Below are 22,623 nucleotides of genomic sequence, written 5' to 3' on the forward strand. Positions count from 1 at the left end.
CATGATCACTTTGGTGGACTGATGCTGTTGGTTTTTGGACTCTTTAGACTGGGACCCTGCATGTGCTCTGGCCATTGAAAACCTAACAAACTGATTAAAATCCCTGATTGGCACATTTAACTTATCTATTTATCCCTAGTGTATGGTGCCCCATGTGCCCAGAGCCTGTAGAATAAATGGCACTGGTGAACTGCAGCACTTATTATGCTTTCACTAGAGTGGCTATGTAAAGCATGATTCTAGGCCGCAATAGCAGTTTAGTCCAGCATATTTAAAACTGCAAGTTAGACCTGTCAAAATCACTCTTTTGAAAGACTTAAATCTTCATTTGAAATAGTAGTAAGACAACCCGAAAGTAGGACTTACCAGCCCTAAGGCAGGGTGCATAATTTTGAAAACTAGGGCATAAGAATTTTATGTTTTTAGATAGGCTTACAGTAAAAAAGGCCCCCAAACTAATTTTTCAATATATCAAGACTAGATTTATCATTGAAAACACTAGGGTACTTTATTACACTTAATTGGTGACTTCAGATTGGCACTGGCTAGAAAAAGATTTCAAACACTCTAGCTACACAAAATCCAACCTAATGCTAAAGTATTATGTTATCTATTTCAGAAGTTTCAGAAATAATTATTTTTTCAGCCTGAAGTCTCTAGTAGTCTTGTCAGACTTAATCCCCCACGGCCACCTGGCAGCCTGCTGGTCCCTTGCAAGGAGGTGTTATTGGATTCCAAGACAGGAAACAAAAAAGGCCTTCAGTAGGAGGAGGCATGATCTCCTCCTGACAAGATGGCCTAGCAGTTATGCCCACCAACTGCACAAGCTTCAAAGGGGCATCCCCTGTCACAGTCAGATGTACCTCACACCTAGGCCTGTCGCTTCCCGGTAGTCAAGATAGCACCAAACTCAGCGGGGATGGAAATCCTGTTTCACTGCTGGTTTGCAAGGGGACTTTGTTATTTCCATAGACATATCTCAGCTGTGTGCCCAGGGTAAGAAACCTTATGCAATGTTGGATTTTAGCAGTGCACTAGGAAACTGCTTGGAGCCAAAACCCCAGAAAATGATTTGCATGTGGATAACATTACCTTGGGAACTTCTTCCCTACTCGTCAGGAAGTCTCCCTTGCCCACTGGCTAGTGGTAGGAATAAATGTGACACCCCTTAATACCTTCTTCAGAACCCATCTGGCTCTGTGGAAGACAGAAGAAGGACTCCACTAGCTACTGAACTTGTGGAGAGCGATCCCAAAAGGCAGGACCTGCTTATAGTAGTACATAGAAGTGGACTCCAAGGTTCAGTTGGCTGACATCCTGTTAAGCTATAAGGCCACAAAAGCTGCAATAAGTCTACCTTTTCGAAGAGCTCAGCTAGACAGTTCCAACTGGATTTGCCTTGGACCCTGCTGGAGGCTTGTCGGAGAGTGAGTCATAATTCATCAAGTGGTGCTTGGCTGGCGTTAGTGAGTACTTCTCTGACCCTAAAGCCTGCAAAACTGGACACTTAGAAACTTTTTCAGAACCAGTGAAGACCAGGACCGATGCAAAACCCACAACCGTCACCATCAAATTGTTCATCAGATTCAACTGACCAGATTCCCCAGAGGAAAGGATTTCCACTTCCAGAAAACTTTCTAAAGTCGATATTAAACAGCATCCGACGGCAGACAAGAGCTTCCAAGAACAGGTAGTTTACCACTGAGATGCTTTCTAGGGGCATGAAAGGGTCTCGTCATTAATAATCAAATATCTCTGCAATGTCCATTGGCAATCCATGACCAAAATCATGTGCTTTCTCTTTGCCTCGCTCCGTCAGTGATCAGACGGAAACTATAGTGAACATTGTTTATCCAATGTGATGTTAAATCTGTGGAGAATGCACAGAGTTTGCTGATGTCACCATGTGCCCTAGCAATTTGCTCAATGTTTACATGTTTAATACTTTCAACTAATGTTTTACCTTTTGTCAATTCACTCTGCCCTTTCTGCGTTAAAGTACTCCCCACAATTGCCTGAAAAAGAAAGGAATACGCAGTTTCCCCATGAAGTGACCTCTGTGGTTTGTTGTGAGTTATACAGGGAGGGGGATTGTGGGTAATCACCAATGACTTTGTACCTTGTATGGGAAAGGGAAGTTTGTTAAGGGATTCACACTTAGGTTTTGAAACATGGCCCGATTTGAGGTTTCGTAAGGCCTGGGATTGGTGACTGCACCATCCTCAAATACTGAATCCTCCCTCCTACCGCTAGAAAGGCAGCCCATATCGACCTTGTGTTGTTATTTGACAAGTTGGACGGGCCCCTTTCCTGCCTAATTGGGGTCTGACAGGAGAAGGGAGGCAAGCTGAACTGAAGTGTGAGTTTGCTATATTGCCTGTCGCCCCTCTTGCAAATGGTGGATGGAACTGCTTTGTTTCTTTGAAGGTGTGCGTCGGTATTGCAGCACATCATGGCATCCTTCCAGCAGGAATCTTATGGGGCTCTGATCATTTGAGACACATAGGATTACTCTCCTTCATTTCTAGCCTTGCCTCTGGCCATCTTCTGCTCCTGTGTTTTTCAGGTTTGGACCCTGAACCAGTGTAATACAGGGTTTTCCTACAAGAGAAGGGCAGGCCACAGAATTGTAAATGTCGTAATATATTATGTTCACAGATTATTTTTAGGTCAGATTATTCCACAATGAGTCAAACTCTGTTTCAACTAGTGCATAAATACACCAAAAGACAAAAGTAGTGTTCATTGCGCATGGCGTCACTTTTTTCTGAGACTTTCGACATAGGGAATCGCTTATGGCACATATTGAACAATAATCACAGTGATAATCTCCCTTCATCTATTTTGATGTCTTTTATTCAAAATACCCACGTCTACAATGCCACCAGTTAAACTAGAGACTAACGATGGAGGGTGGGCTTCTAACAAGGCTGAGAATTGACCCTTTGCTTTGCGTGTTTATAAGTTACTGACTTTCTACTTCATCTTTTTTTCCCAACTAGAATTATAAATCCAGATCTTTAGAGGGTCGAAATGGGACAGAAAATAGGCTTGGGCACGAAAATAAAAATGTCCCTCAGTATCAGAGCTAAATAGTGGCCCACGCTTGCAAGCCGGGGCAATTTTGAACTTTTAAAGACATGCTGAATAGATGCTTAGCAAAGAAAGGGATACGTGGTAATAAGGATTCCGAGCTTGTCCCTATTAAGTTGCACCAATGGAGCCCATACAATTGCACTGGGCTAAAAGACAGTAGAGTAAAGGAAGGGCACTATTGAGGGGAGTTACTGAGTTCAAACAAAAGTTGGGTACACTCCACATATGTATTTATATATTGAGGGCAAAACAACACAAACGTGTTCCGAGGTCTCATATATAGGTTAAACAAATGTGGTGACAGCACACATTGCTGTGGGATGCCACCAGTACATTGAACCAGGGTGAAGCTAAGCTGTGCCACTGTTACCTGTTGAGCTCTGCCTGTTAAAAACGAGGTGAACCAGTCAAGTACTTTGCTTCGTGTACCGAAGACCCAGCTTTGGTCGATATGAATCTCGTGGTTAATGGTATCACATGCGGCTGTCGTCTATTAACCTCAGAGCATTAGTATAACCGCAGCCGGCTTTCATGCTTAAACCAGTCATAATTCCGAACCGAGATATGGGTGAAAGCTCATTTGACAATTATTCAGTATTTCATTACTTTCAAGGTAGTGGCTCAATTGCTTGACCACAACCAGTGCTTAATTTGTAAATAAAATCGTGTTGGTGCCCAAAGCTCTTCTCTGAAACACAAAGCTGCTGCATTTAAATGTGCGAGCACAGAATATTGAGGCAGCTAATCCTAAAACCATATCTGGCCTTTTTAATCCATTTACATCCTCTCCCTGCCTCTTCAGCTCACTTTTGCAGCTTTCTTCTGTCTGTGTGTCACTTTTCCGTCTTTCTTTGCTCCATCTTTCCCATATGTGCTTTAAGCTCATAGTTAATGCTTGAGGCAGAAAAATAAAGCCGGCCCATAAAAATAAGTGCTGGTGCCCGCACCGGGAACCACCAGCTCAAATTAAGCATTGACCACAGCTTCTTTCAGTGTTTTTGCCGCTGCTAGTAGTACAGTAATAAGACAGTAAGGATGGGTTATGTTCTGATTTGTATCAAAAGAGGGAAAACCCAGCCAATTTTAAAAGCATCGGGAACTGTGCACAGGGAGAAAGAGGTATTAAAAGATTCTAATAATGCTAAAGTTGGGTTATCTTTTACAGTAAAAAGCAATTTGACAGGAATTGGTCAAGATGAAAGCTGAATATACAATAATATATATTAATTACTATACCTTTCAACATCTAAGCAAGAAAACAAGAATAGATTCAATGTTGGTGGTCTGTGGTGTTCCTGGTGACAGGGTCCATGATAAGAACTTTGGATGTAGTGCTGCAAATGTTTTTACATTTTTGAGTAAAAAAGTAGACAGACGGCCCAAAAAAGTCTGAGCATAAGGAAACATCTGAAGAGTTATTGATAACAGATAGTTTATTAAGTACTTAAAAAAGCTCCTTTTGTCTTGTGAGTGTTAAGAACTCACGAGCTATAGCAAGAGTGCTGTGCTTCTTTGATGGCCTGTTTATATGCAAGAAGCATTGCCTTATAATGGGATTTTAGTGACGTATTCAAAAAAAGTCTCTCCGAGCATTCTGCATATCTCATTTTGCCTTTCATTTCTTCGATTATCATTATCCAAGTTGAAGATTTGAAGTTGTATTAAACCTGTTTTAGCTTGCAAGTGACCAAGGGCCTGATATATGATATTTCCATTCACAAACTGGCCTCTGAGTTTTTGAGAATGAAAAATTATTTTCCGAACTAGCTCAGTTCACAAAATTTTAAATTGTAGTGGGCCGCAATCGAATGTACTTCATTAATAATCATGAGGAAGGGTGTGAATTGTGATTCACTACGGTTGGGTGTCATCACAGTTATGGTGCCCTTCTGGGGTCAGCAGAACATACTGTTGGAATTCATGTTGCCTGTTTTCCTTAAAGTATTTTTTAAAGATTGTTTTAGAGTTGTCAGTAATCCCATGGACCTCCTACTTCTAATAACACACTTTTTTAACATTCCTAAATGGGAGGGGACCTTTTCTTTATTGAAAATGTGGCACCACCCAACTCGGGATTCAGTAACTTTTCAATGTTTTGCAACCGGATTACATTTGCTAAACATTGAGATATTCCTTAAAAAATAACTATTAGGAAGGGTCCTAAACATGCTCCTTTCAAATAGTGATTTGTTATGGGTTTCTAAACCCATTTTGTGATTTAGCAACCTGTTAGCAAACATATCTCCATTATGCTGGCATGCAACCTGTGATTTTGCAAATCACAGGCTTCGCTACCGCAAAAAATATTTGCACATCACTCCCCCAACTAATTTACAGTTTCATTTAGGTCTGAAAGGTGCACTTCATATTTAATGGTAGGGTCAGTGTTGCTAGATAGCAAATGGAGAGAAATCCTACACTGTGGATCTGTGGTGTCCAGAAAGATGTTTGCCAATCACATATTTTAACCTGAATGTACAATTGAATTTTAATTTAAATGTGCCGGAAATGCACAATTTTCCAAGAAGGGGGTTGTGGCCAGATCTGGTGCTCGGTGGTTAATCCATCCACTCCAGTGTTTGACTTTGTGGCCATGAATTCAATCCCAGATCTTCTGCTCCTCTTCCCATTTCGATAACATGAGAACCATTGAGTTGACTAATAACACTTTATTATTCTGCCCCAAGACGCTGCCAGGCACGTCATATCTTTGTTCAGCATCGTTTTAAAAAAACAGTCCTCATAAGTAGCACTTTGGAAAAGTCAAAATGAAAGACATCCAGGGTATCACAAACATCATCCATGAATCGTCAATTAGGTAAGTTGTGTTTAAGAAGGGAAGTCACAGAGGAGGTGACAAGGGCAATGTGCTATCAGTTCCAACAAAAAATAGCTTAGTATCATATAGCGTAGTAGCAGTGGAGGAAAGACAGGGTATTACGTTTTTACCTTATTTCTGCAGATAGGTTATCTCACACAGGCTACGATCCTCAATTCCTTGATTACCTAAGACTAATTCTGGTTAAAAAAAAATTGTGCCATGGGTGCAAGAAAACCTTTCCCAATAATTTCCGAGCAAAGTTGTCCTACTCACATATCTAGTGGGCTCTCTCATACAACCATGGTGTGCTTTTTCTCGGCTCACGCAACAGATGCTTGCTTAAAGTTCAGTTTATTTGCATCCAATTACAGTGAGACGCAACCTAGTGTACACTCCACCAACTCTTTCTTATTATGCAAGCCAAGCATTTTGTAGCACTGCAAAAATCATTTACTCAAATTCGACACTTTCATTCAACGAAAAAATAATGTAAACCGAGCAAGGTATCTGCCCACAGATATTGCACAAGGTATTTACTATACAAAGGCCCAGACCACAAGTGAGGCAGGGGCATATATATTCGGTATTTGCTGGACACGAGTAAACACCAACTCCATAGGATGAGGTGGGTATCAAGTCAGGTAATCTCCAGTCTCAAATTCAAATTAGGAAATTGACCATAACATGGAATTCAGTGCTAACACATGAGTTCTGCATTGCATGGTAATTGCTGGGCCTTTTTCTCAAAGCACCTTTCAATAGGGTTTAACTGCCAAAACTTACATGGGGAAAATGTAGAGAATATTGTATCAATAATTGATAGGAGTGGTTAACTCCTCATTACTTGGAATTCCAATCCTTGCTCAAGCTGTTGTTTGCACAGAGATTGGAATTAATGGCCCTCTTGTGAACATGGCCAAAGTTATCTAAACTCCTCAGAATTTACTTGCTGCCATACTGCACCTGGTCCATTAAGCTGGTTCTACACCAACACGGTAGGTAACTTTCAACATATATTATTCCATTAGTTCGCATTTTGAAACACAATTTGGGAGGTGGTGAAGCACATTTTTAATCTATAAAACGAAGTCACCTTTCAATATCCATCCCCTAGGAGCCGAAACGTTTTGACATTCTTATCAGTATAAGCATCCAGTAAATCACTCAGTACTAGGACACATAGCAATGATAGTCCTGAGGATTAAAGAGATGAACGCAAAATGGCACTCCCTTTCCATGATCACCAATTGCAGGCTTGTGGGTATAAATTTGAATAGTTTAGCCATCTACTTTGCTGCTGCCTGACAATGAGGATTGCACATTGCTCAAACCTCTCTTTTTAAGTTAAGGCATAAGAATGTCCGCTCAAGCAATGAACTTGGTTTTGACTATGAAAGAACCCACTGACAGACAAATTTGGAAAATTCATTTGTCAACCACAAAAACTGCTGGATGCAAGTAGTAAAATTGCCTAGCCTTTTCTGCACTTATGCCTATATTTGTACTTACCTCACTTTAACGTTTGAGACCCTGTCCGCCTAATTAGTTTATTGCACTTTAGTAAAAAGCAGCTGCAAAACAAGCTTAAAACTTACTATATGAGCTGTAAAATTAGTTATTTTTCAAGATAGTGCTTACCTTCAGAGGCAGCAGTATCAGATCTGTTGGTCTGACATCTTTACTTGTACTCGCCCTTACAATATGAACAGCTTCTGATTCAGTGATTTCCTGCAAATGTCACTATAATGCACGAGGCCTTTTCTTTTGACCTTGTTTGTCATCCTCGTTTAACTCACCTCCCTTTCGAGGAACAATGATATATTGAAGTGTTCTGTATTCTGCTTTTATATGTAAATGTTGTTTTAATTAATTAGATTTTTATTGGTTTACTGTAAACGGTTATTACTTGAAGATATCCTTTTGTAAATTTGTTATTAATTATACCATAACTATTTACATACATACATTTAGCAAGCTAGAACCATTTATGAATGGCAAGAATGAGCTGGTTTAGGAAAATCAGATGTGACCCCCTGTTTGGTGGAACCCAGTAGATGATGTCATGGGATGTATTTGGTTGCATTAGCTGTATTGACACATGTAAATGATATGACAGTTATTGACTTACCTGACTAATGTTGGATGTGCTTCTAACTTCATAATGATCTACTATATTCGTATCTCTCTGTGCTAACTTACCTCACTCTCCTCTTCTTCCCTTGCCTATGCTTCTCCCCCATCCTATTTTATAGTAGCCATACATAGGTGTAATTAAAATTGAGCAGGCGGCTGCAACTTCTATGGAACAGGCCCACTGCAATTTTAATTTCCTACGTTTCTTAAATATGTATTACTGTGTGCTGTGGCTAGGGTATTATGACTGATAGACATAATATCCCAGTTTGAAATTATAGATCTGATACGCCCTCATTTTTCTTACTGTCTTTGCCAATTGATGATTGTATTTTGAGTCCAACTTATCTCAAAACTTCATAAAATGTGATGATCTAAAAAAATGATGTAAACTTGGATGTTGTGGCTTGTCACGGTGAACATCTAGAACCCATTTAACAAAGTTTTTAATCATTATGAGCTTGAATAGGTGGTAGAGAAGGGACTTGTTGGACTTGGCCCTTTCTGCAGGGCCATGTCCAAACCTTTTGCCTTTACCCTCCTATTTTCTGAACTTGTTTGTGTTGGCCTTTAGGACTCAGGAAACCTACCAAACCTAACCAGTGCTAATGTCCTTGTGCTTTCTCCTATAAACCTGACACTATTGGTTTACACCCTATTGGCACACATGATTTACTTGTTAGCCCCCAGTAAGGCGGTACCACGGGTACCCAGACCCTGTACATTAAATGCTACTAATGGTCCTGCTGTACTCCTTGAGCCTCCCACTTAAGTATTCCTTTAAACATGTGTCAGGCCTGCCATTCAATCAATCAATCAATCATAGTATTTATAAAGCGCGCTATGTACCCGTCAGGGTTTCGAGGCGCTGAGGGGGGGGGGGGGGGGAGCGCTGCTGGTTTAGCGGTCGAAGAGCCAGGTCTTGAGGAGCCTTCTGAATGCGAGGAAGTCCTGGGTCTGGCGAAGAGATGTGGGGAGAGAGTTCCAGGTCTTGGCGGCGAGGAAGGAGAAGGATCTGCCGCCGGATGTCTTGCGCTGGATTCGGGGTACGATGGCGAGGGCGAGGTTGGCGGATCGGAGTTGACGTGTTGGAGTGTAGAAGTTGAGTCTGGTGTTGAGGTAGGAGGGTCCGGTGTTGTGAAGTGCCTTGTGAGCGTGGGTCAGGAGTTTGAAGGTGATCCTCTTGTCTACCGGGAGCCAGTGGAGTTCCTTTAGGTGAGGGGAGATGTGACTTCGGCGGGGTATGTTGAGGATCAGTCGGGCGGAGGCATTTTGGATACTTTGGAGGCGTTTGATGTCTTTGGTTGGGATGCCTGTGTAGAGTGCGTTGCCGTAGTCAAGTCTGCTGCTGACGAGGGCCTGGGTCACCGTCTTTCTGGTTTCTGTTGGAATCCACTTGAAGATTCTGCGGAGCATTCGAAGGGTGTTGAAACAGGAGGAGGAGACGGCGCTGACCTGTTTGGACATGGTGAGGGCGGAGTCCAGGATGAAGCCGAGGTTTCTTGCGTGGCTGGCAGGGGTGGGTGGGGGTCCGAGGACGGAGGGCCACCATGAGTCGTTCCATTGTAGCTTGCATGTGCAGTTGTAAACTGTCATTTCGACCTGGCAAAAGAAGCCTTTTGCCATGCCTAAGCCTTCCTTTTTAATACATGTATGTAATCCCCCGGGTAGGCTCTACACAGCCCAGAGGGCAGTACAGAGTGTGTTTAAAAAGTTGGACATGTACTTTTCCGTTTTACATGTCCTGATAGTGAAAACTTCTTAAATGCGTTTTTCACTACTGCAAAGTCTACTTCTCTTAAAGAATAATAATGGGTTACCTTATTACATTTTATAAGTTATAATTTCCAATTGGGGGTATTTGGTGTCTAAAGAATTGTAATGAATGACCCTCTTTAATAGTAGTGTAGAATTTTAGGTCACAATTCTGAAAATTCCACTTTTAGAAAGCTGCCATTTTCTTGTCCCAACCATTTGGTGACTGCAGCTTGTATTCTGGGTCACATGACTAGCTAAAGCTGGCAGTTGATGTTTGTGTATTACTCCCAGATTGTGAGATAATGGGGAACAGCTGTTGGCAGGATGGACCATCTCTGACTTCATGGGGGGGGGGGGGTGGAGCTATCACCTGCCACACTTGCACATCACAAAGACTCCTTGCCAGCACACTAACAAAGGATTTCAAACTAGTTTTTTGTGGTCCCAGATAAGTTGTGGCACAGCAAGGAGGCATTTCTGTAGAAGGAGGACTCTAGAAGCTTCTCCCACTTCAAAGTGGCAACCAGGAATAAATAGTGGGCCCTCAGACCTAACTCTTCAGATTACTTCTGGACCTGTGGAGAATCAGAAGAAAGACTACTTTGCAGCAAGAAGGACTGCTTTGTTGTCCTGCTGCTCTGCTGCCCTGCTGCCTGAGTAAGAAGGACTGGACCTGCACCTTGAAGTCAGAACCACCAGTGGGACTCCAAAGGCTAGTCAGCTGGCCTCCTGACCAGAGACTCAGGGAGAGAAAAGGCTTCCACCATCTTGAACACTGCACCTGGATTCTGTCTACTTTGAGTCCTATCCCCCCATGTGGTGCCTCCCCAGTCCTGGACACTTGGAAGCTTTTGCCCGCATGAGAACCAGCGCAAAGCCTCACATAGTCTCATTGTACAGCTGACAGTCTCATTGCATTTGATGTAGAGCGACACAAAGCCCGTCCACCAGCGACATCAGAATCAACACAGAGTGGCACAAATCATAGCCACACAGTTTATCGGAAAAGACACAGAATGATACAAAGCCCTGCAAAGACTCACCACACGGATTCATCGGAACGGATGTTGGTTCTTGCACAGCAACGCACCATAGACTGTGCACTAAGGACATAAGGCACAATCCTAAGCAGGCCAAACTTGGTCCTGTGCCAAGTCCGGGCTCCAATGAGTTTGGGTTGAACCTGTGACTTTGTCCCTGTCCAACGCAACTAGACAACCTCAGTTGGCCCTTCGCACCTTTTGGCACTTTTACCTAAACATTTTAAATTGCATATCTCCAGTTCTAAAGGTTGGATTTTTGATATTTTGGTTTCAAATAATTTAAGACAATTTACTCTATTTATGTACATTTGTGAGGGATTTTTGTTGTGTTGTTTTTCACTTTAGTACTGTTTGTTTGCTGCATACATATTTTACATATTGCCTCCAAGTTAAGCCTGACTGCTTTTGTGCCAAGCTACCATAGGGTTTAGCACAGGTTAATTAAGTTACTTTTTTGGTTCACCCTGGCAAGGATTGTGGCTGTTGCTTTCACCCCTCAACCAACAACCCAATTTCTCATAGAACAATTGGGCACAGCCTCAATAATAAAGAGGAAATGCTGTTGCTCAATATGTACATTAAGTGGCAAAAATGATTTTTGCCAGGCATTTTTCAAACATGGTCTGAGTAATGTGTGTCATGCCTTAATCACAGCGGGATGACCAGGTATTGCATTCCCATATGAATCATGGTTTGTAGCGCATAAGAAAGCACAATACAAGTAAGGGGACAACTGTGCTCCCTACTTGTATTGGAAATCCCCTACATCAACATTAAGGCAGGATATAAATGTTAGTGTACAATATTTCATTCATATCCCTAATGTAGGCATAGGAATCATACTAATAATGTGACTAGGCGGACTTTAAGGCCCTTGGGCTCCTATGAGGTCCTAAAAAGAGGGCCTGTGTTACTGATGCCAGTAGGCTGAAGCCCCACCCCTAAATGACTCATGAGAGTCAAATAATGCTAACACATGGGGTACAGCCCACAGCATTAGCATTCTCAGAAGACTGGGACAGGCTGCCTTTCCTAGGGCAGTCCACCTATTACTTTTCCTGCATGTAGCACTCGTCTGAGAATAGGGATGTGCATGCAACCAAAATACAAACGCGGATTTGCAAACCCCAAAATTCGATTCATGAGCGAGAGCACTGCTTTTGGGAATCTGGTTGTTTTCTGGCAAAGACTTAGACGATTATTAGGCGCCTGTATATATTCGCTAACTTTTCTATTCGTTCATTAACACAAACATACGCTCTAGGGTTTGTGGGCAGTATGACACTAAGTTGGACGTTTCATAATATAAAAGTCATCATCTGAGTTTAGTCATGTCAGTGGCAATATTCACTATTAGCCAACAATGTCCACTAGTAAAAGAAATGCTTTGCCCTTTACTTGATTACATGGACTGTATTAGCATTTTTTTCTGAGAAAGCCTAGCTCCTACCCACCCATGTCTCTTTCAGCGACCCACCTCTGAAGGTGAAGATCCGGTCAGAGAACACGTCCCCTCGCTCACGGGAAAACGGCCTACTGCTCAGACCACAACCGGACAAGTGTCCGAAAACACAAAGCATTTAGCTGACGAGGGGACTATTTTAAAATGCAGCCTAGTCTCTGTGCGGGCAGAATGTGTGCTATTGAACTGGAATGTAAGAGGGTGTATTGTTCAGCGCTTTCTTTTGTTTCCCTCTTGTGATTTGTGCAGGGCTGTTATTGGCTGGAGAGCCACTCAAGGGACAGCTGCAGCAGTCTAAGGCAAGCTGATGACATAGATATCCAAAAATAGAACAGCTGTGGATGCTGGGAACAGCCAGCCTCAACATGTAAATATCCAGTATAAAGCCGTCTCCGTTCTGTAGAACAGATCACACAGCAGTAAGTGGCACTGGATATCATTACATTTTGTATTTTGACCGCTGGTTTTACCATGATTGTCTTTGTTTTGTTTGCACTACAGAGCCTCGGCTTCGTTTCTTTATTTAAGTGTGTGCTCTTTTAAGCTTCGTCCTTTGTTTTCATATATTCTTGTTAAATGTTAAAGAAAATCAGTGATGATACTGTGAGTTTTTTAGGCTTAAACGTAACCAATTGATATGCCATAATCAAAACTTACACTTCTTCCCAAAAGTACTATCATGTCTGGCACTGTAGAGAGCACAATCTATATTGCAAACCGTTTTTTGTTATAAGGAAGAAATGCTACTTCTTAGTTACTCTTCGGTTTTAATATGATTGCTATATGTACATTCGATAGATCATACTGAGCTAAAAAAAACGACATTTGCCACTCTAAGTAGAAAGAAATCACGACTCACGCAGTGCCTGGTAATGTTTAGGAGTCTTGGGCCATTGTTGGCACAGACCCAGTGTGAATATATCCACTGTCTGAAATAAGTCACTAGATGAGTCAGCCCAAACAGCTGTGTCGAGCATAAATGTTAAACACAAAACTCAAACACAAACTAAACGGGAAAACGCTACCGAAAAAGTGCTTATATATTTATATCAGCTTCCCTTATGTAGCCCTTAAGTACTTTGAAAATTACACACTGTCAAGTTAGCACCTTTTTATTATTGTGTATTGTTGCAGAATGTTTCGATTTAACTCTTACTATGGCGCCACAAATATAGATGCAATATGACAAAATATAATTTTTCTTTGTGGAGTTTGCAGTGAATGCCAACCAGCTTTATACATATTGGCACCAATTGAGAGCTTATGTTGGCAGTTTGATGGTTGTATGTGCAAAGCAAAGAATGACACTGGAAGTCGGCCATCCTTTCTGTTTTTATATACATATAGATGGGCAGAGCTTTCAGGGAACTTTGCTAATTAATGGTTGTGCTATTCTATGGCTCATTATCACTTTCTAGGATTATTTGTGGCTAGTTTCTCAGCTTATATTGGCTTCTGAACATTCCTATAATAGTTATGTTGTGACTGCGGTCTCCTACGGGGCATTTGCCTTTCTATTTCTTTAGGTTGAGGACAGTGTAATGTTCCCATTACCTAATAAATTAGTACTGCTGTGGAGCGTAGGACATTTGTGCTGCTTTTTCTACGGTATTGCAAAAAAGACCTGAGGAGCAAGTCGCCACTGTGAGATGTGACTTTCTAAGGAGTTTATCATTTTAGTCATTTCTGGAGACTTGCTCATTTGGCCTTTCTGTTTTTAACTGATTGCCACTATGACGCGTGAAATGTTTCTTTGCTTGTGCTGCTCTTTCGAGCTAGTAGTGGGAGACTAGTTTGTCTTTTATTGTTATTGTTAAGTCTTCCGCTAGACGCAAACCAATCAGACACCTCTGTTTTGATCTGGCGTTGCCTCTCTGAGAAGCATGACAAAGCCGTCCTCCAGTTTTTATAACTTTTGGTGCTCTATGAAAGGGCTGACAATCGTGAGTTCTTCTATTGGCTTCGTTTCTTAACATGTAAAAGCTGTCTGGTTTGGAATGTATCGAACAATGATCCAAGTATCCACCTGCTCCTTTTATTTCCAATTTTTATTCAGTTATACTCCCGATGACCTAAAATTAAGATGCCCTTTTTATATCCATCTAAAAATACTTAGACATCATAGAATACAGCAATGAATCAACCGGCGTAAAACGTATCTCGGTTAAATGCAACCTATCCTGACGGGTTTGTGACACCAGGCTCTCAAGTCCTGTCCTTTCCTTTAACAATCCAGTATATTCTAAGCGTTGCAGCTTTCGCTCAGTCCAATCGAAACCAGGTGTATCATATCACCAGATGGCAGAAGCCTGAAAAAGGTAAACATGATGCCAGACTGGCAAGGAAAGTTACACAGCTCTTGGTGCATGGTCTGTATATGCATGGTCTACATCTACCCTTTGTAGAGATTTATGATTGCTCTCCTCATACACAAAATCCACAGGGCTGTTATATTCAGAAATCTGTGGGAAATCTGTGAGAAACACATGAATTTCTAGCATTATGTTTTTCGTAGAGTTTTCTCATTTTATTTGTTCCACATGCCTTGGGTAAGAATAACCTTGTATACCATTTCCAAGGAAATCCTTCCTTCAGACTCCACCCTATGTATACATAAGGACTATTTTTGCTCTTTTTGAAATGTACTACACCAATTAAGGGTAGAGCATTGCTTCAAATTTGGGAGTGAAAATATATGTGGGAAAATGCATTATAAACATCTACAAAAGTACAACTGTGTGCATGATCACCGCATGAGCACTGCAGTTTTTAAACACTCTTCCGGCAACTTGAGATTTACATTTTCTTTGACTGCTCAAATGAAATGCAATAATTTGGGGGTTATTCTAACAAGAGTGGCAGATTTCAAATCTAAAAACTACCAAGGTGGAAAAGAGAGTCATACTTCAAGTGCTGGAACAAGTGCTAAATTTATAATAACATGCATACAGGGGTCTACAGGTTTTCTTAGGAGCCTGCCACTGAATTCAAGATAAGGCATATACCAAGGCTTCTGGGTCTTGCTTCCACTTCATAGCTTTTTCTTCCATCACCATACACCCTCTAACTTTGTCAATGTTTTCCTAATTTTCTCGTTCTCCTTTGTCTGCCTCTACTTTAGTTCTTTTTTCTTTATCACTCTTCCTAGTTTTCCCTTCTCCCTCTGTCCGCCTTTCCTGCCTTTTTCTCTCTTGATTTGATATGAAAAATAGGACTTCGTCCCCAAAAATTTGTACCGATGCCACCAGCACAAATTAAGCACTGTTGGCAATCTATTTTAGGCATGTGATTTGGATTTCATTAGGCAGACGTGGTAGGAAGAAATCTTCCTTGCTACTGTTAATGCTATCTTTGATAATCTGGTAGATAGAAGAAAAAGCGTTTTCGCAGGATCAGGGTGGTGTTATCCTCAAGAACAGATGAGGTAATGTGCTCCTAAAATAATCAAAATTATCAATAAAAAACACACAATTAGTTGAATAAGCCTTCCTAAAGCAAGGTGCAAGATAGAAACCATGAAGAAAATAATTCAAATTCATTGCAGAAGGCAAAAGAAGTTAGTCAGGCAACTTTGGGAATTAGCAAAAGACTCAATCAAATACAGCATAAGCCTAACATAATAGGCATGATACAAAGTGATGTGGGTCAGCTCTCTTAGAATCAGACAAGGATCCCTTCCAGATCACTTCTAGATTAAGAACTTTTTATAATAAAATTCACAGTAAAAACTTGCATTGTCATCCTAATGCGATCGAAATGTAACACAGGTTTAACAAATCAGATTTTCAACAGCAGACCATGCTACAATGTACTCTCTGCAGCAGCAGGTTGCCACAGTTTAATTGGCATGGAAAACAACAGACTCAGGCCCTCATTACGAGTGTGGCGGTCTTACTGCCATAGACCGGTGGTAAAGACTGCTGCATTACGAGTCTGGTGGTTTGGGGGAAGCCAACCACCACAACGCCGCCAGTCCCGCCAGTCCAGTCGGACCGGCACGGCCGGTGGTGAACTCCTCTGGGCTGGCGGAGTTCTAAGACTGGCAGCTGTATTAGGAAGCAGCAAACTGCCAGGCTTTTCGCAGTGGTCGCCCCCCATGAAAAACCTAGCGGTAACACACCCTGCAACAGGAATCCCCATTCTTGTCACCAGCACCCCCACCCCCACCCATCCACACACATGCAAACATCCCCCCACCTGTCCACACACTTGCAAACATCCCCTCACGTGTCCACACACTTGCAAACACCCCCACCTGTCCACACACTTGCAAACACCCCCACCTGTCCACACACTTGCAAACACCCCACCCATCTACATACTTGCAAACACCACACACCCATCCACACTTGAAAACACCTCCCACCCGTCCACACACTTGCAAACACCCCCCACCCAACCGCACGCATAGATGCAAACACCCCCACCTGACCGCACACATACATACAAACACCCCCACCCGACTGCACCCATACATACAAACACCCCCACATGACTGCATGCATACATACAAACACCCCCACTTGCTCTCACACTGATATACACACATCCTACTCACTCTCACACTGACATGCATGGACCCCCACTCGCTCTCACAACACTGACATACACGCAGCCCCACTCATCAACACATCTTCAGACATGCACCCCCATTCATCAACAAACCTTTAGACACACACCCCAAATCATTAGCACACCTTCAGACACACACCCCCACTCACCAACACACTCCCTGACATACACCCCCACTTGCTCGCACGCACCCGTACAAACACCCCTACTCGCATGCATCCCAATACACACACCTACTCACTCTCACCCTGACACTCCCCTCCACTTCCAATCAGACACACACACCCTCCACACACACATACATACACACACACACACTCATACCACTACACATACACGCACACACCACACATATGCACACAACACACCCTTCTTCTCTCCCCCTCCTTTCGGACAATTCACATACCTGCATGGACAAGGTGGTCATCCGGGAGGGGATGGGTGTCGGGGTTTCCACCGCCAGCGCGCACCATCGTGCAGGAACCGCTGTGCCATATTATGTCTTGTAACATGCAGGCGGAGTTCTTTTGGAGTGGCGGTGGAACTGCCTTTCACTCGCCATTGGTCAGGCTGACAGTGTCAGTTTTCTGCCCTTAAATGGCCAGAAATTCTTGGGTGACTCCAAATACGGCGGTCTTCGGACCGCCAAGACTGGCGGTCTTTGGGCATCCACGACTTCAGCGATCTTTGCAAAAGACCGCCGAAGTCACAATGAGGGTCTCAGTATCTGGTGCACGAAAGAGGCTGCTCACAGTGGACCATTTTGCATTTCACTACTAACAGCCTTCGACTTTGACTTCTTAGAAATTCACAAATTCCTCTGCATCCAAGGGCACTGTTTGCATAAATAGTCAATCAATCAGTCGTTATTTCTCAGCACGGCTTATCACCCGAAAGGGTATCCAGGAGCTTGCTGCAGGTGTAATTTAAAGAGCCCGGTTTTCAGCCCATTTCCGAAGTGGGTCAGCAATGGTGCAGTGCGGCGGTGGAGGGGCATGATCTTTAGGTGTTGGGTGTGGGTCCAAGTTCCAATGGCCACCAGGAGTCATTCCAATGGGTTAAGTGCCGAATATCAGCATTTCAGGCAGTTGTCACTCATCCAGGCGGAAACGCTTTTCATGCAGTTGTGAAAGTTTATATTCGATCAGGTGGGGTCTGTTGAGAGCAAGAAGATGAGCTGTGTGTCATCAGCATAGGCTATGATGTTGATGTTGTGTGGTCTCACAATGTCTGCTACTGGTGCCATGTAAATGTTGAAGAGGGTTGGGCTGAGTAAGGAGCCTTGGGCCATACCGCAGATGGTATACTTGGCATGTGAAGTGAAGAGGGGGAGGCGGACACTCTGGGTGCATCCCATGAGGAAGGATGCCATCCACCTGAGCGTGTTGTGAATGATCCCAATCTGGTGTAGTCGGTCAATGAGTGTGTGGTGGGAGACGATGTCAAAGGTGGTAGACAGGTCGAGTAGGATCAGGGTGGTTGTTTCCCCTCTGTCCAATAGAGTGCGGATGTCGTCCACTGCGGTGATTATAGCTGTCTCGGTGCTGTGATTGACTCTGAAACCTGCTTGGGACATGTCTAGATTGTTGTTTTTCTCCAGGTGCTTGGTGAGTTGGAGGTTGATGGCCTTTTCCAGGACTTTGACGGGCAATGGGAGCAGGGAGATGAAGCAGTTGGTTTGTAGTTTGCTGGCGTCTGCAAAGGGTTTCTTTAGGAGGGGTCTGATTTCTGCATGTTTACAGGCTTCTGGGAAAGTGGCTGTTGTGAGCTAGGTGTTGAGGATGTGGTGAGCTGGCCAATGATCTCATCTCTTCCGAGGTTGAAAATTCACGGAAGAGGTTGGTGGGTGCCCCCAAGTGGATTAAGCTCAGGGGAGTGGCAATGGTTGGTGCGCTGAGCTTCTTCCCATGTGGTGAGCGGTTGGTCAGCTGTGGTGGTGGATGAGATGCTGGGGAGTTCCAGGTGTTGGGGATCGAAGTTTCTGTACATGGTCTCTATCTTGTTGTGCAAGTGGTTGGTGAGGGTCTCGTAGAGTTCCTTTGAGCTTGGGTGGAATTTTCAACAGCTGACGAGCCGGCAAACTCTCTAATGATGGTGAAGAGCTCTTTGGTCCAGTTGGTGCAGGTTTCAATTCAGTTGGCCAGGTCATCTTTTTGGCAGTTTTGATCTGGCGGTGGTAGTCGTAAGGCTTGCTTGTTGGTTTTGTGTGTCTTGGCTTGATTGATTGGGGTGACCTGATCAGCTGCTCTGATGATCTAGTTGTTAACGTTCTGTACAGCCTGATCCATGTTGGTGGTGACGTTGGGTTGTGAGGTGTTTAGGGCATCAATCCAATGCTGCTGAGTGACCTTGGTCCAGCCGGGTGAAGGGGGTTGTAGTGGCTCGGGATGGTGCTGTGGGTTCTGGCAAGGGTGAAGTCTATGATGGAGTGGTCTGACCAGGTGAGTTCCGAGGTGTGGCTGTAGCTGACACTGTTGCTGGATGTGAATATAGTGTCTAGTGTGTCTCCTGCTTCATGCGTGGGGTCAGTGACCAGCTGCCTGAGGCCAATGTTGTGTAGGCTTTCCAGGACAATGGTGGAGTTGGTGTCAGTGGTGTTGTTCAGGTAGAAATTGAGGTCTCCCAGGAAAACGTAGTGTTCTGAATCAATAGCGAGCGGGGTGATGAATTCCTCAATGATATGGCTGAGGCTGGATCTAGGACCAGGAGGTCTGTATGCGAGGGTGCCTTTGATTGTGGTGTTGTCGTCAGTGTGGAGATGGAAGTTCATTTGTTCCATGATCGGTGAGGTTACGTCATTGGTGATGGTGCAGGTGATAGATTTGTTGTTTATAATGGTGATGCCATCTCTGTGCCTATTGGTGAGGTTGCAATGTTTCATTTTGTAGACTGCTAAAAGGCAACATAAAAAAGAGTCCCCTAAAGTAAGCAGTGGAAGGATGCAACTCATCCATTTAGAACAAATGTGTGACGGGTGGGACAACCACAATGGAGAAAAATCATGAATCAAAGAATCTCTGACAGTATATCGGAAACAAAAATATTGTGCGTACAGAATATTGTGTCAAAAATATTGAGGGCCAAAAAATATCGCGAAGGTAAGTGCAAATAGGTAAAAATAGATTTACTACTCTTAACTTCACATCTACATACCTTGAAGATATAAATATTTTCAAGGAACAAATATGTAGAGTTATATATCATAAAACTTTGCTTACCTACAGAAACGTACCTTCACTATAATTTTGTCCTTGATAATCTCAACACAATATTTTGTCCACATGATATTTTTCTGCACACCGAATCACGAGCATAGACCTGAGATAGACAACAAAGCCATCAAATCATGAACAAGGAGGTGACTCAGAGCCGACTCCCCAACACCCTAGGCAACTCTCACACCTTAGACACTGGGAAAAGAAGAGGGACTGCAACTTATTTCAATGCACCCCTGCTGCCACAGATTCTTCAAATGTCACCATTTCATGTTCTGTATGTACTAGAATAAAGAAATGCAAGTATTGTTCAAGTCACAAACGTAAAAATAAACAATGCTTGTGTATGGCAGAAACCAAATAGAGATAACACACTTTGCGCGGAGAAGACAATAACAAACTAAAGAATAGAAAAAAGCATGCAAGTTCAAGAGAATGGTTAGATAAAAGGAATAAAGCAGAATGGGGAAAGCACACCAATATCAAAATCATGAATAACATATAAAACAGTGTACATATTTAAACATGGGTAAAATATTTCCTCCATTTCCTCCATGTCTTCTACTGAGGAGCAGTGCTATTGCTGCAGGGCTGACGCTGAGGAGCCACAGGACTGATGGAAGAGCTGATCTCTAGCTAGCAGAGTACCTGTATTTTTTCAATAAGTTATGTGGCCATCTTTGGTTGAGCACTTTTCCAGTAGGTTAAATAGGAGTCGCAATGCATTGCCGAATCAGTACTGAGCACCATAAAAAATGCCCAGAGTGCAGGGGCAATTGCATGTATGAGATTAAGACATGCATGTGATTTAAGTGTGATGACTGAGTGGGCTTCTCAGATATAAAGTAGCCACTCATGCATTTGAATAAAAGCGCTTCACAGGAGAAGAGTCAGAAGGATACACCCAAAAAAGCTAATAAAGACTGTTAAAAAATGGAGTTCTGGTTGGCAGAGCTATGCACCCTATCCAAGCAGGAACCACATTTCTAGTCAGGGGAAGTCACAAACATGCCCTAAATTAACCTGTGCTCACTCCCTAATAGTGTGGCATACAGCAGTCCAGCTTAACTAAAGAGTCAATGTGTAAAGTATTTGTGCAACACTTCAAACAGTAAAACAGTGAAAACACCAACAAGAAGACACCACACCTGGTTAAAAAATAGAGTTTAATTTAATGAGGAACACAAGACCAAAACAACAAAAATCCAATAAGTAGAACTTAGGATGTGAATTTTTAAAGAATAAACTGAATTATAGTGCTTAAAAGCATAAAGCACCAACCAGGGCTATCTGGTCATGCTCGACCAAGTCAGGTCTCTGAAATTCAGTCCGACTGCAATGGAGCATGGTTCAGAATCAGAGACCAGCCTTTAACTGCTGAGAAAGTACCTTCTGTGCGTCGACATCAAAGAAGATGTGCGGAGCAGAGAAAGGGATGCATTGTCATCGATCCTTGGAATGGAGACAATCGGTCCCCTCCGAGCCACACAAAGTTGGAGATGCTTTGGAAATTAAGGCGATGCACTGCGCAGTCACCAATATTGCACTTGATCCTTGCGGAGCAGCGATACATCAGCATCAATGGAGATATGCCAGTTCTGAGCGGTATCAATGTGTTGAATCTTGGCTGGAGCAATGCTTTATACCCACTTCCAAGGGCCCACCAATGGATTGGCACCTAGATAGAGCAACTCTCACAGTTGGTAGAATCCAGGTGCTATAGGTGATGAGTTGGAAATGTTTTGTGTCTCTCATACTTCAGAAAAAAGGAGGCATGCAAGCAAGCCCTTAGTGTCATTCTGGTTCTGGGTTCAAGTGATGTGGGAACAGTCCTTCTCACCCAGGCAAGGAGGGCAGCAGGCAGCAGGTTGGCACAGCAAGAAAGTAGTTCTTCTAGAGCAGCAGTTCAACAGAGTGGCAGTCCTTGTAGCAGCAAAGCAGTTCTTCTTCCTAGTAGACTATCCGCAGGTTGAGAAGTGTACTGAGCTGGTGGTGTATGAGGTTCAGTACTTATACCCAGTGTGCCTTTGAAGGGGGGAGACTTCAAAGGGAGGCCTTTGAAGTGTTCAGAGTCCCTGCCATTCCAGCCCTGGCTCCAGACTTATTACAGGGGTTACACAGACCTTTGGGTGGGGCAGGACACGGCCTATTCAGTTGTCTGATCCTTCCTCCCATCCTTCAGAGGATGGCCCATCAGGCTGTGAATGGCCCACCAGTCACACCTACGCTCTCTTTGTGTGTGGTTATCTAGAGAGAAAGAACAAGCTCTCTGTCACCCACCCTAGATGTGTATTCAGAGACAGGGAGAAGACACCAAATGGTTAAAGTAAGAAAATCCCAACTTTCTAAAATTTACATTTTCAGAATTACAACTTAAAATCTGACTTCAGCAAGAGTTGTGATTTTTAAATTGTGATTCCAGAGACTCCATACATCGGGGTTCTCATCTCTTCCCAATTGGACATTACACTTAAAAAGTGTAATAAGGTAATCCCAATATTATCCAATGGGAGAGATAGGCTT

At 43.0% G+C, this 22,623-nt stretch overlaps 1 protein-coding gene across 1 annotated transcript in view; it reads left to right on the forward strand.

Annotated features, from left to right (window-relative positions):
- Positions 1 to 22,623, forward strand: part of PKIA (cAMP-dependent protein kinase inhibitor alpha) — a 233,989-nt gene that overhangs the window by 40,870 nt on the left and 170,496 nt on the right. The window contains exon 2 of the mRNA XM_069220391.1: positions 12,563 to 12,732. The gene's annotated coding sequence lies outside the window, so the exon portion shown is untranslated. The remainder of the gene's footprint in view (positions 1 to 12,562; positions 12,733 to 22,623) is intronic.

This window comes from Pleurodeles waltl, chromosome 2_2 (assembly GCF_031143425.1).
Source record: "Pleurodeles waltl isolate 20211129_DDA chromosome 2_2, aPleWal1.hap1.20221129, whole genome shotgun sequence".
Taxonomy (NCBI): domain Eukaryota; kingdom Metazoa; phylum Chordata; class Amphibia; order Caudata; family Salamandridae; genus Pleurodeles; species Pleurodeles waltl.